Genomic DNA, 19,750 nt, shown 5'->3' on the forward strand with positions numbered 1-19,750 from the left:
GAGAAGAGGAATGTTCAGACAGGGATCTTTGAATGTCATGCTGTTCTGGCAATGGTTCCCTGCCATCCCACTGTCTCTATTTTATGTACATATATATGTATGCATTATGTATGTATTTAAGTGGAGGTCTTGCTCTGTCACCCAGGCTGGAGTCCAGTGGAGTAACCACAGCTCACTGCAACCTTGACCTCCTAGGCTCAAGCGATCCTCCCACCTCGGCCTCCAGAGTAGCTGGGACCACAAGCTTGTGCCACCATAGTCCAGCTAATTTTAAAAAGAATTTTTTATAGAGATGGGGTCTCACTATGTTGCCAGGGCTGGTCTCGAACTACTGAGCTCAAGCAATTGGCACCCCAAAGTGCTGGGATTACAGGCCACCATGCCCAGCAATTTTTTAAAAAAAATTTTGAGACAAGGTCTCACTCTGTCACCCAGGCTGGAGTGCAGCAGTGTGAACACACATCACTGCAACCTCGAACTCCTAGGCTCAGGCAATCCTCTTACCTCAGTCTAGGTGCACCACCAAGCCTGGCTTATTTTTTTTTTTTTTTTTTTTTTTTTTTTTTTTTGAGACGGAGTTTCGCTCGTTACCCAGGCTGGAGTGCAATGGCGCGATCTCGGCTCACCGCAACCTCCGCCTCCTGGGTTCAGGCAATTCTCCTGCCTCAGCCTCCTGAGTAGCTGGGATTACAGGCACGCGCCACCATGCCCAGCTAATTTTTTGTATTAGTAGAGACGGGGTTTCACCATGTTGACCAGGACGGTCTCGATCTCTTGACCTCGTGATCCACCCGCCTCGGCCTCCCAAAGTGCTGGGATTACAGGCTTGAGCCACCGCGCCCGGCCCAAGCCTGGCTTATTTTAAAATTATTCGTATTTTTCGTAGAGACAGGGTCTCACTATGTTGCCCAGGCTGGTCTTGAACTCCCGGGCTCAAGCGATCCTCCCACCCAACCCCATTCTCTCGGCTTTCCAATGCGCTGGGACTACAAGTGTGAGCCACCATGCTGACCCCACAGTCTCTAGAGTGACTCTCAATGCCTCAAAGTTGGAAAGCAGCACAGACAGCACCAGGAGCAGTGGGTTCTGAAGGGGCCTGAGGCCCATGAGCTTTGCCTGGCTCTTGCCTCTATTTCTGGCTTTCCAAACAAAACCTGTTTCAGCGAAAGACACGCTGTGCTGATGCCTTTGGACAAGGCTGTGTGGGCGGGCAGGGTGAGCAGAGGAGGGGAAGAAGCTGGTGGTGAGAGAAGCCCAGCTGAAGACAGCAGATCCGGCTTGGTCATCCCCTGTGACTTCGGGGATAAGCAACAGTGGTGGTGGAACCCAGAGAAACAGCGTGCTTGTCCTGTCCGTCCAAGCACAGTTGAAAAGCTTCCTGACTTAAAACAAGCTGGTTTTCTGCACAGACAGAAAGATTATGATTTCTTTGGGGGAATACTTTTTGCAAAGAGGGTTGGAGCAACTGGGGAAGTATTGGATGCTATATATATTTCAATCATTTAGTTAAATTTAAAAGTACTACTGAATGTCATGTTAACAAACACAAGAAACCAGAGTAGTAAAAAGAGGGAACATTTGCCAATACTTTCAGTGTTCTGACTCTGAATCACTGGGTGAAACTTAACGTTTTGACTGCAAGGAGAGGGAGATAGGGGAGGGAGAGGGGATCTGAGGGATGTACATGTAGAAACTTGGCCAGCAGGTACAGCAAAGTGCAGCGAGAGGGACTGTGGGCAGAGACCAAGCCAGGTTCAAATTCTGCCCCTGGCATGTGAGGCTGAACGAGGTATCCTTGGGCAAGATATGATTCCTCCTAACGGAGCTTCCTACCTGCTGAGCACCCACCGTGCGCTGGGCACGCGCTGGACAGCAGCCAAAGGTGCCCTCGATTCCCTGCGGGAGTACGGGAGGCAGTTTTATTATCCACATTTTACAAACAAACAAAACTTAGATGATAGAAGGAACTCATCCAAGGCCACACAGGCAGTGAGGAGCAGAACAAGAGCGCTAGGTGTGTTTGACTCACCTCAGTCTCCTCATCTATAAACGGGTATTGTGACCATAAGCAATAGTGTGTTAAAGTCCTGAACACAATTCTCTGCAGCCAGGTGCTTCCTTAACTATGAGTTCCCTTCTCTACCTCCTTTCCTCCTTTTAGGAGTGCCTAACCACTGCTCTCAAAAGCTGTTTCCAGAAATACTGGTGTCGGTCCAGGGCCTGCTGACTTCTGAGCTGCTGTGGTTCGTTCACTTTTACTGGAGCTGTAGCAAGGACCCTGGTTACAGGACTACTTAAGTTAATACGTTTTTAATCATTGAACTCAACTTTGCTTTCAGCGAAGGTGACAGTTAAAATTGCTGCCTTTTATTTTGCCAGTCAGGCCAGCACGCCACATGGAAGAGGTGGTTTTTATTCCCTCATACGATACATTTGCACCCAACGTTAGGGCTGAAATTTCAGTCTTGGGCGCATGTTATTTTAGGATTTCAACGTAGTTCCCCCATAACTCACTCTGTCCTCTTGTTTGCTGAATCACAGTGTCTTCTGGCTGTGGGGCCTTGACTTTGAATCCAGAGACAGATGCCTGGTAATTACAAGGTTTCCTTCCTACAGTGGGGGATTGGCAAGTAATTGCCTTGTTTTTTAAGGGAGAATTTTGAGCAGTATTTTAAAGAGCCAGACCCACAGCTTTTACGTGACAGGAAAAATGAAATAAGCCCTTAAAGTACTTCCACCTCCCTTCCTAACACAAAAAGGATTTTAGAGAAGGACCCACGTCTGAGATTCCACTGAAATGAAGGCAAGATAAGAACAGCCTGTCTGGATGGGCACCAGGTGTCGCAGCTGTGCTGAGTCAAGGCTGGAATCTGCCTCAACTCCTTTTAGAGCACACAAAGGTGACTCATTTACTGTAGGGAAAATTAGAAAACACAAATAAGAAAAAGGAAAATACCACAAATCCCCACCACTCTGAGCTATATGCTATTTGCATTTTGGTAAATATCTGTCCAGATAAAATGAAGAAGAGTGTGTGTATATTTTACATTTAAAGACAAGCTGGACTTTTGCCCCCACCCCCCTCCACCCCACCGCTTTTGTTTGGGATGGGGGAGTTTTGCTCTTGTGGCTCAGGGGCTGGAGTGCAATGGCGCTATCTTGGCTCACTGCAACCTTTGCCTCCTGGGTTCAAGCGATTCTCCTCCCTCAGCCTTCCTAGTAGCTGGGATTACAGGCGCCCGCCACCATGCCCAGCTAATTTTTTTTTTTGTATTTTCAGTAGAGATGGGGTTTCACTGTGTTGGCCAGGCTGGTCTTGAACGCCTGACCTCAGGCAATCCACCCACCTCAGCCTCCCAAAGTGCTGGGATTACAGACGTGAGCCACCGCGCCCAGCCCTCTTTTTTATAACCTGATTTTGCCCCCATTTAACATCACATAGTACACAGTGCTTTGTCAGTAAACACACATCTCCTCTCTGTCCTGACTGTGCTCAGTGTGGTCCCCAGAGCAGCAGCATCACCTAGGAGCTTGCTGGACATGCAGATTCCCAGGCCCCACTCTAGCCCTGCTGAATCTGAATCAGCATTTTAACAAGCTCCCCAGTGACTTGTATGCACTTTAGAGTTTAAGGCGTACTGAATATTCCATGTTATAAATGTGCTATGGCTACACACAGTGGCTCATGCCTATAGTCCCAGCACTTTGGGAGGCCAAGGCTGGAGGATTGCTTGAGCTCAGGGCTTTGAGACTGACCTGGGCAACAAAGTGAGACCCCACCTCTACAAAAAATTAGGCAGGTGTGGTGGTACATGCCTGTAGTCCCAGCTTCAGCCTAGGAGGTTGAGGCAGTAATGAGCTATGATTGTGCCACTACACTCCAGCCTGGGTGACAGAGCAAGACCCTATCTCCAAAAAAAAAAAAAAAAAGAACTATAATTTAGACAACCAACCTCTTATGATGTGAATATACAAGTTTCACTTTTCTAATTAGTACTGTGATGTGTATTCTTATACCAAATATCTCTGTTTCCCTGTCTGGTAATCTGCCTAGAGCACATTAGCAGAAGATGCTCTTCTTAAGAGAAGTGATGGAAGTTGCCAAATTTCACCCTTGTCAGTAGTGGGAGCACCCATTTCTATACAAATCCTAGCAGTTATTTGTCTCTATCAATCTTTGACAGTTTGATAGAAAGAAACGGTACTTCATCACCGTTGGCTAACTTATCTGAATATTAGTGTGGTTAAACATAAATTCATTTATTTATTGGCCTTTTGTTTGGATTAAACAAATTGTTTGATTTTGCCTTGGAGGTGACTGTCAGTTTTCTTCTTGATTTGGTAAGACATCTCTATCTATTAGACATTATCTCTTTGAAATGTGTTATAAATATAGGCCTGATTTCAGACATGGTGTTCTGCCCAGCACTGGGCTATGTTTCAATGGCAGGAAAGGATTTTGGAAAAGGAAGCCTGAACTAGGGGAATACATGCATCATCGCCATCTTCCTCCTTCCACTCACATAAATAGCACTGCTTGTGGAAGTGAGTTCAAGTTCCTAACCTAATATCTCCAAACTGAGATGACGTGTCCCTGCCACTTTAGCAGCCCAGAAGAGCCTTGCTGAGCTCTGAAAAGGAGCATTCCCCATTTCCTTCTATTTTTAGATGCTAGATTGTTTTAGAGCATGGAGCTGGAAGCACTTCTTTTTGATAAGGCTTATAGTCTAGCAGATAGAAAGTGGTATGTAGAGTGTCACTTACATAAAATTTTAACTTTCTAAATGGCAAGCAGGCAGAGACATAACAAGAGATGTGCTTTAAAGCTTTTCATGTTTCTAAATGGCCTTCCTCATAACCTCATTTCCAGGATTCATTATTTCTGAGCCAATAATAAATTAGGCTTACTGATAGTACCTTTCTCTCTTGACCCTGATTCAATTACTTATTAAGGAGTCAGCATGGTTTAGATTTAGAATCAGAATAAAGGACAAAGTGGGCAGAATACAAGGTGGCCCCAAACAGCCCGTGGGCTTGGGGAAGTGCCTGTGGTCTCACTGAGCTGTCTTTTTGCATACCCAGCAGCCAGGAGGTCAGGCCTGCGGGAGGCTGGGCCAGCGCTTAGGTCAGGTGACTGAATCAGGGCCTGGTGGGAAAAAAAAGAGACTCACCTTGTTTTTTGGCGGGTACCTGGCTGGGCTCTGTCCTCTGCAATACTTTCCATCTATTCAGAGACACAGAGAGGCCAAGGCTTGCAGAAGGGTGGTGAATCGGGTCAGGGAGGTCCACAGCCCCCAGGAAAGAAGTGGAATAGCCATAGTCCCAGTGGCACCTTCATCATCACTTTTAAGCCTGAAGTGTCCAACACGCTCACTGTGAATGTTTCGACAAGCTCCTAGGGTAGGGCTCAAGCCTGCAATTGCATTCCAAAAGGTAACGAGGTATTGGCCAAGCAGATCAGGTGGTGAAGAACATTTTCAGGAATCGGCGGTAGGGTTACATAATTGGAGGTGAAGTTACATGGAGAGATGTGGCAGCAAAGGAGGGGCTGTGTATTTCGACAGACGCCGGCGAGAGCAAATGTGTGCCACAGAGGGGCTGCTCCCTACTGCCCCCGACACTGTACGTAACTCAGTGTGGAGCTCTCTCTACTGCTTTCAGCAGCTTCCCCGACCAATTCACATCGGCCCAAAACTGAAATGTGCATCCCTGCTCTACTGCAATGGAGAGCCACTGAAGGGCTGTGCCTGAGGATGGCCAAGACGGTAACTGTAGTTTTACAAGATCACGGACTTAGGGAGATTTGACACAGAAGGTGGCTTGGAAAGGATAAGAGTGGACACGCTTTGTCAGCCAGGGCACATGGACTTTCAACCAGGCTGAGAGCAGGACACTGGCCTCCTGCAAGCCAGGCAGCGATGGGGCTTGAGTGGGATGAGCCCCGCTCCCTCACTCCAGTGTGCACTGAATCGTCCTCCAGGCTGCACAGACAACTGCCGCCACTTCCCCTTGTTGGCCACTTTTTTAAATGACCAAGAATGAACTGCAGAAAGGGTGAGGCTGGGAGCTGCTTTCTTTGGGAGCCAAGTGTGTTACCTCTCAGGGTGGCTATGACCCTGAAAAGCAGCAGAGGAGCTGCTAGTGTCTTGGGCCCTGGTTGACTCCGGCCACAGAAATGGGGAAAGGAGGAGGGGCCTCCTGGGCTAGAGACAGGAAAAGTCAGGAGCCAGGAGGGCCCTCTTGTCGAGTGGGCTCTCTCCTATGCCCACCTCTGGCCCCAGTGCCCTGGAAAGACTGGGAGGAAGACTGAGAAGACTGCCTTGGGCTCAGATTGCTGCTGGAAGGAGACAAGGTGTGTGGGCCTAGCCCTCCCACTGACCATCTTCCCTCAAGCTCCATGTCTCACAAGCCTTCGATGCAAATCTCTGCTATGATGCAAAACCCCTGGAGGTTCTATGCAGGTGATGGCATCTTTCTTAGAAACATAAATGCGCGTGTATATGTAAAACTTTCCATAAAATGTGAAGGGCTCCTAGGACACCCAAACCTTAACCCTGGACTTGTAAGACCTCACAGCCTTCAGGATGTCTGCAGCAGAGAAGCAGGGCTTTTCTACTCCTTAGACACTGTGGGCACAGTACCCAGAAAATAAAGTTTAGAAGAGCTGTGGAACTGTTCAAGCCCAGAATAAGGTTGTATTAACTCCATAATATAAAAAGTAGGTTGAAAAATCCAATTAGTAAATGTTTCATTAAAATAAATAGTTTAGCCTTACGTCAACTGGTCAACAGCAACTCAACTCATACACGATTTAGAATGTATAGGTGGTGTAGGAGGTGGAAGAATGGAATCTGCAATGATCTGGGATGGGACCTGAGGATACTACCCTGTCCCAAAGTGATACTACCCTGTCCCAAAGTGATACTGCCTAGGGCAGAAAAGGTATCATCCTCACCCCACTCCCTTTTATAAAGGAGAAAACCGAGGCCCAGAAGATAAGTGACTTGCCTGAATCACATAGCCAGAAGGTGGGAGGATGAGAAAACAGAACACAGCTCTGGAGTTAGAGGCTGACAGTTAGATTGGGATAGGCCCTAGAATGTACCAATCATCAGGCGAGGCTGCTCCGTGACTTGACGGGACACAGCAGAGAGGGGAACCCTGCAACCAGAAGGACAACTCAACACCCGTGGCTCTGCCCACCATAAGTGGGTGACCAACTCAACACCTCTGGCTGTGCCCACCGTAAGTGGGTGACCACTGCTTCTTTACTGCTGCCAACCCAGTTCCATGGTGAGTCTGTATCTTCCAGATGAAAGGGACCCAGATGCTCTCTCACCCACCTATGCCCCTGGGCCCACAGAGCCTTCAGTCAGAGCTGGCCTCAGCTTCCTCACACCCTCCTTAGAATTACCAGCAGAGCCCAAACCCCATTCTTGGCTCCTCCCAGCCTCTCTCACCTCACCTCACCTCAATATCCCACCCCTCTTCTGGGGTGCATCCTCTCTGCCTGCAGCAAACGTAATCAGCCTACATTTGTTTGACAATAGCTGTGTTACTGGTGGTCTTTCCCAGTGGGCTTTCAAAGCATGAGGGCAAACCCAAGTCTAAGGTTGGGTATCTCACCCATAGGGTGGAGGTGGTATCAGAACATCTGCAGCATCTCCACGCCCTGCCCATCCCTACCTGCCCACTCCAGGGAGCCTGGCTTGCTCCTGCAGCTCAGAATCACGGGGCCAGGGAAGGCTGGCTGGGACATCTCAAGAAGCCCACTCGTTGGGTGTGTGTTTTAGCAGAGGCTCATTGCCAGTTTTTTTTTTTTTCTGAGATGAAGTCTCAAAAAAAGGCTAAGAGTGCAGTGGCGTGATCTCAGCTCACTGCAACCTCTGCCTCCCCATTCAAATGATTCTCCTGTCTCAGCCTCCCGAGTAGCTGGGATTACACCACGCCCAGCTAATTTTTGTATTTTTAGTAGAGATGGGGTTTCGCCATGTTGGCCAGGTGGGTCTCAAACTCCTGACTTCAAGTGATCCGCCTGCCTTGGCCTCCCAAAGTGCTGGGATTACAGGTGTGAGCGACCACACCCAGCCTCATTGCTTTTTTTGTTTAAATCCACCTCCATTTCACACTGACTGGTCGTAGTGACTGAGCTCAGTCCATCAGGAAAGCACCAGGGCATGTCGCCAAGGCAGGACAGTTTGCCTGAGTGTGGGGGGCGGGGCGGGAGGAAGCTGCTATCAGCCTGTCACCATCACTGACATCTGGAACAAAGCAGATAGGGACTTAATGGTAACATCTCCAAGGGCCTGTGACATGGTCCCAACTCACCCTCTTTTTGGTCATCAAAACATTTAGGAAAGGTTCAGAAATTGCATATGGAACTATAGCTTAGCGATTTTCCGATTTTGCCCCCTTATTTTCTTCCCTGGGAAAAAATATGAGTTTGCTCTCTCTTTCCCTGCAGGGATGTAATAGAGGTTTTATGGATAGAGAATTTCTCAAATTGCATCATTGTAAAATGGTATATGCTAAGGTGCACATTATGTGTGAATTTCCCAGAATCAGGGAATAGTATAACATACAAGGCAAATGTCAAATGAAACCCTTTCTCCTCACCCCTCTTCCTCCTCCTCCTCTCCATCCTCCTCACACCTTAAGACCTCAGTGATAAGCTTTTGCTTCCTGTAGTAAAACAATTTCTAAGATCAAACTGTGAGGTACTAAGAAGAGAGAAAGTTGTATTTGGTCATCTATAAAACAGCTCTTACTGTATTTTGGTGCACTTACAAAAATGTGTTATTTCCAGAGAAATAAACATCTTCCTCACCATTTCCAGTAGCTAATAAATAGCAGAGGCTTTATAATTACTAAGCAGCCCCAAACGCCTAGCACCGATCTTCATTAGATTCAATAAAAAACGAGCCCCACACTGCATGTCTTTCTTCCACGCTCAGCAGCGGCCTGAGTCTGCCCTAGAGAAGGGGGCCAAGCTGCCCTTCTCCCCTAAAGGGAGCCAGACACAGGCATCCTGCTGGGTGTTTGCTCATTTTAATGATGTGGTTAGAAAGGAACAGAGATGAAATGAACTTTTTATAGGAAAAGGCTGGACCGAGGCTTACTAGGACTGTGAAGCTTCACTATCAGATCTCCAAACAAAAATCCTACTTGCTTTGATTTTTTTTCCTAAGAGTGCCTTGGTCATGTGTCATGGGGCTAATCCCCAGCTGCCACCAGCTTTGGATAACCTCAGTGCTTCCTGGCTGCATCCCACACAGGGGCTGCCCTGAGAGGCGTGGGGAAAGTCAGGGGTCCTTTAGGGATCAGCACTGACCCATGGCCCCGCAAGGGCATACCTCCAGGATAAGAGGACGCCTGTGCCCCATGTGCCTCTGCGTCTCCCCTCCTTCCAGCCCACTGGGTGAGAGTCAAGCTGGGGAAGGCCAGCGCCCGAGGCCCAGCTGATGAGCCTTAGGCTTTGATGACAAGCCTGCTTGACAGGAAGGCTTCAGATGTCACTTCATCCCAGGCAGCTCTTCTCCCCTCCAAAGCTGAGTTACAAAGCACCCAAGCTTTGTGATTTTATCTCCGGCTCGCAGGAGCCCTGGGAGGGCAGCTGCTTTGGAACACTGAGGTTGCTCAGCCCTTTCCTCCACCTGCCAGTCCTCCTCCTGGGGCCTCTTGGAAGCATGTCCTTCCCACCACCAAAACTGTGCTCCATGCCCGCTCCTCGGCAGTGGCCTGCTCTCACCCAAGGAGATCCCCTGTGAGGACCTCAGGGTCCACCCCACGATGGAGATACAAGCCCCTCAGCACTTGGCTCTCTGGCCTGGGAAGCAGGGGCTGAGATAGAGGAAGTTCAGCCCACTGGCCTGAAGGCAGACCTGGCTGACAGCACACCAGACCCCATTGGGCTCAGCCCCAGAGCCTGGAGCAGCAGCGGGAGACAGCTCTCCAAGCTCAGCTTTGAGGGAAGAGGAACTGGAGGGAGAGGTAGAGGAAGGGGAGAAAAGGGAGAGAGTTGAGGGGGAATGAGGGAAAAAGAAATGGGGAGAAAGGAAGAAAGGAAGGAAAAGAGGAGGGGAATAGGAAGGGGAAGGGGAAGAAGAGGAGGAAGGAAAGGGGAACAAGAAGGGGAAAGGGAAGGGAAGGTGGAGGAAGGAGAGGAAAGAAGAGGAAGGGAGAGGGTAGGGGAGGAAGAAGGAGAGGAGGAAGGAAAAAGGGAAGAGAAGGGGAAGGGGGAGAGGGGAGGAGGAAGGAGACAGGGAAGCCAAGGGACAGGAGGAGAGGAAAAGGAAGGAATCGGGAAGAGCCAGGTAAAGGGGGAAGAAAGAGGAGGAGGGAGGAAAAACAGAAGAGGAGGGAAAGAGGAGGGGGAGGGGCGTGCTGTGCTGGGGGCCAGTGAACACAGGAGACCCCTGGCGGGGATGAGAGGCCGAGGAGAGGAGGCAGACTCTAGGAGGCTCACCCTCGGACACTCGCCACCCCACCCTTAAGGAGGTAGCTCACGGATTCTCACAGGACACAGGAGGGTCTCTGCTGCCAGAGGCTTCCACCCAAAGGCAGCATCAGCTCTAACAGCCTCAGAAGGAGCTCAGAAAAGAAGATAACAGGCCCTGGTGCCAGTCACAGCCGGCTTAGAAACAGGTGGCTCTGCAAGGGCGTCTCCCTCACTGGCTCCCCACCCCTGAGCCTGCCACACCTGCCCCGGGCTGGCGTCCTCCGCAGGCTTCCAGCTCACTGCCTCTTCTGGCTCGTCCCGCCTCTGACTGGGCTACAAATCTCACAGAAACAAGGGCTTCTTTTATCCAAATTGCACCTGTGGCTCCTCAGAGACCACTGCCCCGTATCCCGCACCCATATTCAACAAACCAGGCCTACTGTATCTCCCTGGAGATCAGCCACACCTGCATGAGATCATCCCACAAGGCCAGGGAGGGCACTCCCTCCTGAGGCAGGCCTGAGGACCAGGGCCAAGCATGCTAGGTAAATGCTGCCCAGTACCCTTAAGAACTCCCGTTTAATTTCCCCAAAAACCTCCACAGGGACCAACTCTGACTCTGCCTTATTCTATTGCGCTACAGGAGTGGCCAGTGTGAGGAGGGGGAGCCTGCTCCTAGGACCTGCTCACTGTCCAGCACTGATGACGGTGCTCCTCTCTTGCTGTCCACACCCCACCTCTTCCCCCTAAACCCCTCCGTGTGCTGCTCCACCCCACAGCTGGCCAGGGTCCTCCAAGTTCCTCCTGCCGTGCTTCTCATGGTCCTCCCCATCCCCAAGCTCCTCTCACTACCACCCTCCTCCCCCCCTCCTCACCTTCCTCCCCATCCCCGAGCTCCTCACTCCCACCCTCCTCCCCTCCTCTCCTCACTTTCCTCCCCATCCCCGAGCTCCTCACTCCCACCCTCCTCCCCTCCTCTCCTCATGCTTCTCCCTATCCCTGAGCTCCTCACTCCCACCCTCATCCCCTCATGCTTCTCCCCATCCCCGAGCTCCTCTCTCACTCCCACCCTCCTCCCCTCCTCTCCTCATGCTTCTCCCTATCCCTGAGCTCCTCCCTTTTACCTCCCACCCTCCTCCCCAACCTCAAGCTCTTTACTCTCCATCCTCCTTTTGCTTCTCTTTCTGCTTTCCCTTCTGCTCCACCTTCACTGTCTTCCCTTTTGCCCCCACTCATTTTACCCCCTTCTCCCTTTTACCCCCACTTCTCCCTTTTACCCCCCACTTCTCCCTTTTACCCCCACTCCTCCCTTTTACCCCCACTTCTCCCTTTTACCCCCCACTCTTCCCTTTTACCCCCCACTCCTCCCTTTTACCCCCACTCCTCCCTTTTACCCCCCACTCCTCCCTTTTACCCCCACTCCTCCCTTTTACCCCCCACTCCTCCCTTTTACCCCCACTCCTCCCTTTTACCTTCTCCCTTTTACCCCCCACTCCTCCCTTTTACCCCCACTCCTCCCTTTTACCCCCTACTCCTTTTACTCCTACACTCCTCCCTTTTACCCCCCCACTCCTTTTACTCCTACACTCCTCCCTTTTACCCCCCACTCCTTTTACTCCTACACTCCTCCCTTTTACCCCCCACTCCTTTTACTCCTACACTCCTCCCTTTTACCCCTACACTCCTCCCTTAACTCCCCACACTCCTTCCCTTCTACTCCCTATCCTTAAGTTACTCTCTTCACCCTCCTCCTGCTTTGCACCCCATGCTCCTCCCCATCCCCAAGCTCCTCCCTTTTACTCCCCACCCTTCTCCTCCACCCCCAGCCTCCTCCCTTTCACTCTCTATCCTCCTCCCCTTCAATTTCCCCTACTTCTGCAGCCAGGGCCCCCCTCCACCCACCCATCCTGTCAGGTTCTCCTTCCAGTCCCCTTGGCAGCTAAGGAACATTTTGGTGCCCCCGATTCATCTTGAATGGACCACAAGCTACTGAAGATGAAACCACACTTAACTCAGAGATGTGCCTATCCTGAGGCGCCTGAGGATGGCACACATGGGGGCATCACAGGAAGGGTCTGGACTGTGAAGTTACAAAACCATGGTGTCCGCCTGAAACACCGTGTACTGACATGAGAGCCTGGGAGGCCACTCTGCTCTCAGAGCCTCCATGTCCTTGCACTTAAAACCAGGCACATACACTGGTGGGGAGACACCTTCCCCATGGGATGTGTACGGATCAGACCAATGAGTGTGACAAGCATGTTGGCAAGGTGCTACATGAAATGCCCTCTCACATTTAAAATCATGCTGGAAATCAGAGCACTCCTGGAAATGTCCCACACCTGTGGGCCCTTTCTAGGGGTTTGAAGTCACACTCTAGGGGTCATTTCTAAAGAGAGCTGGGAGGGGCACTAGTGCCACTGGAGAGAGAGTTCATCTTGGTTTATGCCAAATCCTCAGCTCTCTGTGATCCGATTCCAAGAGCTGGGAATCAAGATTCCACTGAGGCCTCTCATGGCCTACCCACACACACGCCTGCATGCTCACACCATGCCGTCACCCCAGCCACTCTGGATGAATTCCTTCCCACTGTTCCCACTCAGAAATCTGGATGCCCACCTTGCAAGCTGTACTGACTTATCACGTGGAAATACTACCCTGGCTTTGCTCACCTCACTGGCTACATTTTCCAATTGTCTCCCTAACTATGGAATTCAAAGCAAAAATACCACCATACCATTCCAGTAGCAAAAGTAAAACTTTTATAATTTGACGTTCTAAAGCATAACAAAACCAATAATCCAGAATCACGCTTCGCTCGTTTCCTTAAATCTACCCGGTCTTCTAATTCCTAGTTTTTGACATTTTAAAGTGACATTTTTATAAAGATGAATCTTTAAATGGCAGATTAATCCAAGCAACAGAGAAGATTTAAGAATATTTATCAAGTTCATGCATAAGAACAATGATATAAAAATAATCTTAATTACCCAAAGATGTCACTGCCATAAAAATAGCTCTGGGATATTTTTCCCCAAATCTCCTCAAGGAATGCCTGGGCATACACAGATGCAAAAATCGTGGGGCTGTGACTTAAGATGGTGACCTCTTTTAGAGGCATGTTACAGCTCAAACACACAGCGAAGTTAGACCTCTTCAAGGAAGATCAGCAGCACCAGAGCTTCTGAATCAGATGACATTGTCCTTACGTGCTTTGCCTTCTCCAGAGCTTAACCACAGGATGCTGCCGGGAAGAATCCAGCCCTATGTGAGCACAGAGCTGGCTTTAGGGCTTACTCTTGCTCAGGAGCCATCACCGCCCAACTGATGGCTGTGCCCTGGAGAGGAGTCATTACCCTCTCACAGATCTGCAAGGCCAGCTTTAATGGGTTACCTTCCAGTCCGACATGGCACATCTGGCACATGGGAACTCCCATGGGACCCTGAGACAGTCCCAGTTGGCAAAAGGGTGAGCGGCACAGAGCTGAGACTGCTCCATCTAAACCCCTAGAATCCAGCCTCCTTGCCTTGCTTTCCCGTCTAGGCTTTCATGTCTCATCTTGTAGGATAGTACATCGGTTTGCTGAGCTACCATAACGGAGTACCACAGAACGGTGGCTTAAACAGCGGAACAGGAAGTGCGAAGTCAAGGTGCTGGCAGGATTGGTTCCTGCTGAGGCCTCCCTCCTGGCTTGCACAGAGCCGTCTTCTCTCCGTGTGTTCACATGGGCTCCCCCATGTGTCTGTGTCCTCATCTCTTCTTACTGGGACACCAATCAGATTGGATTGGGGTCCGCCCATACGATTTCATTTTACCTGAATTACCCTCTTTGAAGACCTTATCTCCAAAAGTCACATTTTGAAATGAATTTGGGATGGACACAATTCAGCCCGTGTCAGATGGGAGGTGCTGTTTAGCAGACTAGATGCTCAGGACAGAACTAGAAACAGGGGTCTCGGGCAAGGCCATCTCCCCAGCAGACCAGACCATAAGCCCTCGGTAGGGAGGGCCCACGCAAGGCCTCTGGGCTCTTGGCACGACCCCACCCCACAGGTCCCGGAACGAGGTTTTAGGGACTGCAGACCTTGAGCATCAGTGCACTGCCCTCAGTCCTTAGCACCGCCTCCTCAGGGCCTGCGCTGCCACATCCGGTAAGATTCAAAACCCAGCCATGGACCAGCATAGAGTCCCTGGAGCAGCTGGTCTGAAACAGAAGCGGAAGGGCTGGATGCAGAGCGCTCCAATGAGCTTGGGGCCGGGCTCCGACAACAGGGAGAGACAGACCCAGGAGCCCGGCAGAACATTTTCCCCACAAAATTCAATGGCCCTTTCAAAGTCTTGTTTCTTGGCAACCCTCACAGGTTACTAAGGGGCCGGCTAAGTCTCAGGTGCAGCTCATCAGCGAGCAAGAACACAGCAAGACAGTAGCCTGAGTCGGCAAATTAAAATACAGGATATCTAGGACAATGTGGATTTCAAATAAACAACACATAATTTTTTCAAATGTTAAATACAGCCCATGTGATATGACCAGCAAGCTTAAGCTGAATGCTTATTGTGTATCTGAAATCTAAATTTTACTGGTGTCCTGTATTGTGTCTGGCAATCCTACTCCATGAGAACAGCCCCCCATTTTGCTGATAGACACTTGATTTCTTCTCAGGGAGCCCGTTCTCCCACAGAGCCAACTGCTCAGAGCAGGAGACCCAGGCCAGGGATTTCCTGGGGAAGCTGATCTCTGCAGGAGGGGGCTAACTGCAGAGCTAACCCCTCACCATGGCCCCACCCTCTTCCAGAGCCCTCCCCTGGGTCTGGTTACCCACATGTTTAATGTACAGGTGAAAGCAGGTACACGTCATCTCCTTGACGCCCCTGAACTCAGCCATCACAGACAGTGTAGAGCCGGCCTTCTGTGGTCTTCTCTCAAACATCTGCTACCAGAGCTGCTCCCACTGTCGCCAGTCGCGACCATAGGAATACTAATGTGCAGTGGGTACAGGGTCAAGTGACTGAAGGATCCTTGCAGTTCGGAGGACGCTGCTGAGGGCACATGATACTCAACCCAAACTCACAAAATGACGTCTATTTCTCCTGCCCACGTTCCCAGAGATCCTTCCAACACTCAGTTCCCATGGTTGAAACACGCAGTCCATCGGGGCAGCCAGCTGGTCCTAGCTTCAAAACACATCAGGAATCTGAATGTGTCTCACCGCCTCACCATCTCTTACCAGGTTATGGCAGGAGCCAGATCCCAGGCTTGTCCTCTTAGGGTCTGTTCTCCACCTGGCACTCACAGCATCTCTCTAAAACTTTGTTATCCCTTTGCTAAAAATCCACCAAAGGCTCCGCTCTCATTCAAAGTGCAAGCCAGTTCCTCCCATGGCCTGCAAGGCCCTCTGTGCCCTGCCTCCACCCTGCAGCTCTCTGACCTCCTTCCTCCGCCCCTTGCCCACCAGGCACACTCCCACCTCCAGCCTCACACTGCCAGGCGCCTCACCTGGATGGGAGGGATCGCCACTTCCCAGAAATGCACTGGGCCAACTCCTTCACTGCCTGGAAGTCTTTGCTCAAATCTTAGCTTCTGAATCAGGCCTGCCCATCCTATTTAATTCTGCAATTGACGCCTTACTGCCTTGCCCCTAAATGTGTCTACTGTTCCTTTCTCCCAAAACACTTCCTTTCTAACAGGACACTTATTGGGTCACTGCTTATTGTCTGTTACCCCCTCTAGAATGGGTGCTTCATGCGGGCCGGAATCTGTTTGGTACACTGATGTATTCTAAGAGCCCCAAACAGTGCTTGAGACATAATAGGTGCTCAGTAAAGATGTAAAACCTGTGTGCTTCACCGTCCACTGCGTGGTCACAAATGAACAATAGCAAGAGATGTGCCAACACTTACTGAGTACTTCTCATGTGCCGGATACTAAGAAAGAGGTTTTATAAATGCTGCACAATTTACGCTGGACACGGTGGCGTGTGCCAGCAGTCCTAGCTACTGGGAGGCTGAGGTGGGTGGATCACACAAGGCCAGAAGTTGTAGGCTGTAGTGTGCTATGACTGCCCTTGTGAATAGCCACTGCACTCTAGCCTGGGCAACATAGCAAGATCCCATCTCTAACAAAAAGGCTGCACAACTCAATGTTCACAACTACCTTGTAGTAAGTCAGGTTGAAGTTTCTCTACTTTATAAATGAGAAAACTGACTCAAAGGACATACAGCTACAAACTAACAGATCAGAATTCTAACCTAGATACTAAAGCCCATGAGATTCTATCACCACCCCGAGAAACACACATATTATCTACAGTTACCTAGAAAGTATCCTTATACCCTTCCTCATTCACTATCACTCCTACCTGATACCTAACATTTACCAGAAGGCACGGCTCTATGCAGACTGTCAGGACAGGAACTGGGCCGCATTCACCATTAGGAGAGCCGCATGGTGGGAGTTAAGGATGCTGGCCTTGACACCCGGGTTACAGGCTCTTTTGGGTCACAGGAGCACATCTGGCCCCACCCCTCACCTGCTTTGGGGCACAGACAATGCACATTGGACACAGGTGACGCTCACGGCTGGCCAGCACATGCGCACGTGTGTAACACAACCTCCAGCAGGCAGCATGTGCTCCGTGACTGCTCATCCCTGCTGAGGCAGCTCTTCTCATGGGGAACTCCTGACTTGTCACATAAGGGCCTGATCTTGCCTGTTGCTTGGGGCAAGGGAGAAGCGTGAATAGCAAACAGTGCTAAGGTAAGATCAGAGAAAGGACCCTTACGCCAAGATCAAAAGGCAGCAAGACCCAGAAGGAAAAAATAATTCTGGGGCCGGGCGCAGTGGCTCATGCCTGTAATCCCAGCACTTTGGGAGGCCGAGGCGGGTGGATCATGAGGTCAAGAGATCGAGACCATCCTGGTCAACATGGTGAAACCCCGTCTCTACTAAAAATACAAAAAATTAGCTGGGCATGGTGGCACGTGCCTGTAATCCCAGCTACTCAGGAGGCTGAGGCAGGAGAATTGCCTGAACCCAGGAGGCAGAGGTTGCGGTGAGCCGAGATCACGCCATTGCACTCCAGCCTGAGTAACAAGAGCGAAACTCCGTCTCAAAAAAAATAATAATAATAATTCTTGTACGAAATTTTTACTCACCTCTGACTTCCAGAGGATTAAAGAAACATTGAAAACACATGGGTCTCAGTAAGTAATCAGGTTTTTTTACCCTTCATAATTTTTTAGGGTTTCTGCTGCCCGGGCTTTCCCCGCATCAGAGCCCTCAGGCCTCCGGCCACATTCGCTGACCTCTAGTCACTGGGCTTCCTTTCCTGGGGTCGGTTTTCTCCTGCATGTGGGCTTGGAGGTGCCCTGGCAACACAGGCAGAAGCGATGCTCACTTCCCCACACAACACACCTGTGGGGAAACCGAGAGCAAACGGGGGTGCTGACATCCGCTGATCCCAGGCACGACCTGGGAGAGACAAGGAAGGCTGCTGGCCTTGGAGAGCTGGATGGGCTCTGGATAGGAACGGCAGCTGTGGGGAGGGAGAGGGTAAGGGCTCCTGAACTGCCTTATACCGTAAGACAGCGGCAGCCCCAGATGCCAAAGCCACTGCCAGGAAGTGGTGGGTGATGGGGAGTGGGAGGGAAGGGATTTTTGCCTTTCAGTCCAGATGAACCCTTTTAGGCTCAGATTTTTCCAGTTTTTCCTTAAAAAAATTTTTTTTAAATGATCATGCCAAGCATTACTAAGCATATTCTGTGACCACATTTCTTGTGAGCTACAGATTCCATGTGAGTTGATTCTAAATGAAACCGACATCCGTCATCACCCTACAGGGAGTGAGCCTGGGAGTTCACTGCCTAAGCAGGCCCGTAGAAGTCCGCGTGGCCTAATGCCTCTCCTCGCCACCCTCAAGGAAGGTCCAGGAACAGTTCTCCAGGTAGAAAGTGAGAATCTATCTCTAAAGACCAAAACAAAACGCTTTTAATGATAGCAATAGCGACATTTTAACTTTTTTTTAATAGACAGGATCTTGCTCTGTCACTGAAGCTGGGCTGCAGTGGTGCTAAGAGCTCCCTGTTGGGGGAGGGGACTTTGCCTGTGAGTCTAGCCTCACACTCCTGGGCTCAAGCGATCCTGCTGCCTCAGCTTCCTATGTAGGTAGGACTTCAGGTACATGCCACCACTCCTGGCTAGTTTTTAACATTTTTTGTAGAGATGGAGTCTCGCTATGTTGCCCAGGTTGGTCTCAAACTCCTTGGCTCAAGCAGTTCTTCCGCCTTGGCCTTCCAAAGCACTGGGATTATAGGCATAAGCCACAGTGTCCAGCCAGCAACATTTTAAGATGTCTCATGAGACATGTTTGTCTGGTAGAACACATGTGACTCTCTGCCAATGATATGGTAGCTTTGAGCAACAGCTTATGTGGCCATTGAACTTGATGTTCCAGAGTGAGGTTTGTTAGGGAGACTTCTGCTTTTAATGGATCCTTGTCTCATCCAAGCAGCTACAAGATCAAGTCTTTGTAAAGCACACATCACTCCATCATTTTCTTCCCAGCTGCCCATCGGTATGTAATTGTGAGGTGGTTAGAGTCCTACCAGACAAGAACAGCTAGCACCAAGTGCTTACTGTACGGCAGGCATGCCTCCAGGCCTCTTCTCTAACAGAAACACAGGTGGCTGCAAAAGCGCGTGAGACTCTGACCAAAGCACACCTGGTTCGATTCCTGATGCCACCACTAACACCTACCAAGTTTCTTAATCTCCCAACAACCATTTCATTTGTATAATGGGGATAACAATACTTCTACCTACCTAAGTATGAAATAAAGTAATTTAAATAAGAGTGCTGCCCTGTCAATGTTTACTCTTTTCCTTGAAATCAAGTCTTTCACATATCTGAGTGAAGACAGTTGACCCCAACACCACCCCTCACGCTCCACTTGCCCCCGTTCGGTCTCTACATCACTGAGAAGGTGGCTCCCAGTGGAGAGGTGGCATGTCGGGCTTCCTCCCTGTCAAGCTGGAGGGGCCAGCCCCAGAGCCTCGGGATAAGGGTTCTTAGAGCCAAAGGCCTCAGGTAACGCTGGCTTGGGGAGACCTGTGGGCCCTGGAGGAAAACCAGCCCCATCCAGAGTGCTCTGCCTGGATTCCCAGGCTCCAGGAGCGAAGCAGCAGCTGTGCAGGAGGTGGAGCTGCCAGTCCCAGAGCCCACAAGCAAAGGGAAGGTCACACGGCATCCACTCTGAACAGGCAAAGAGCTGCCTTCTTTCCCACAATGGCAGGCCTGCCAACGCCACCAGTGC

General features: G+C 50.3%; 1 protein-coding gene across 2 annotated transcripts in view; it reads right to left on the reverse strand.

Annotated features, from left to right (window-relative positions):
• PGBD5 (piggyBac transposable element derived 5) overlaps nt 1-19,750 on the reverse strand; it is a 95,225-nt gene that overhangs the window by 57,109 nt on the left and 18,366 nt on the right. Inside the window, exon 1 of one of the 2 annotated variants that reach the window (XM_012459855.3) lies at nt 1,834-1,896. The exons of the other annotated variant lie outside the window; for it this stretch is intronic. The gene's annotated coding sequence lies outside the window, so the exon portion shown is untranslated. Of the gene's footprint in view, nt 1-1,833; nt 1,897-19,750 lie in introns of those variants that run through there. 2 annotated transcript variants of the gene reach the window in all.

The sequence above is a fragment of the Aotus nancymaae genome, unplaced genomic scaffold, assembly GCF_030222135.1.
Source record: "Aotus nancymaae isolate 86718 unplaced genomic scaffold, 86718_ANA_hifiasm-v0.15.2.pri h1tg000032l_0, whole genome shotgun sequence".
NCBI classification, from domain to species: Eukaryota; Metazoa; Chordata; class Mammalia; order Primates; family Aotidae; genus Aotus; species Aotus nancymaae.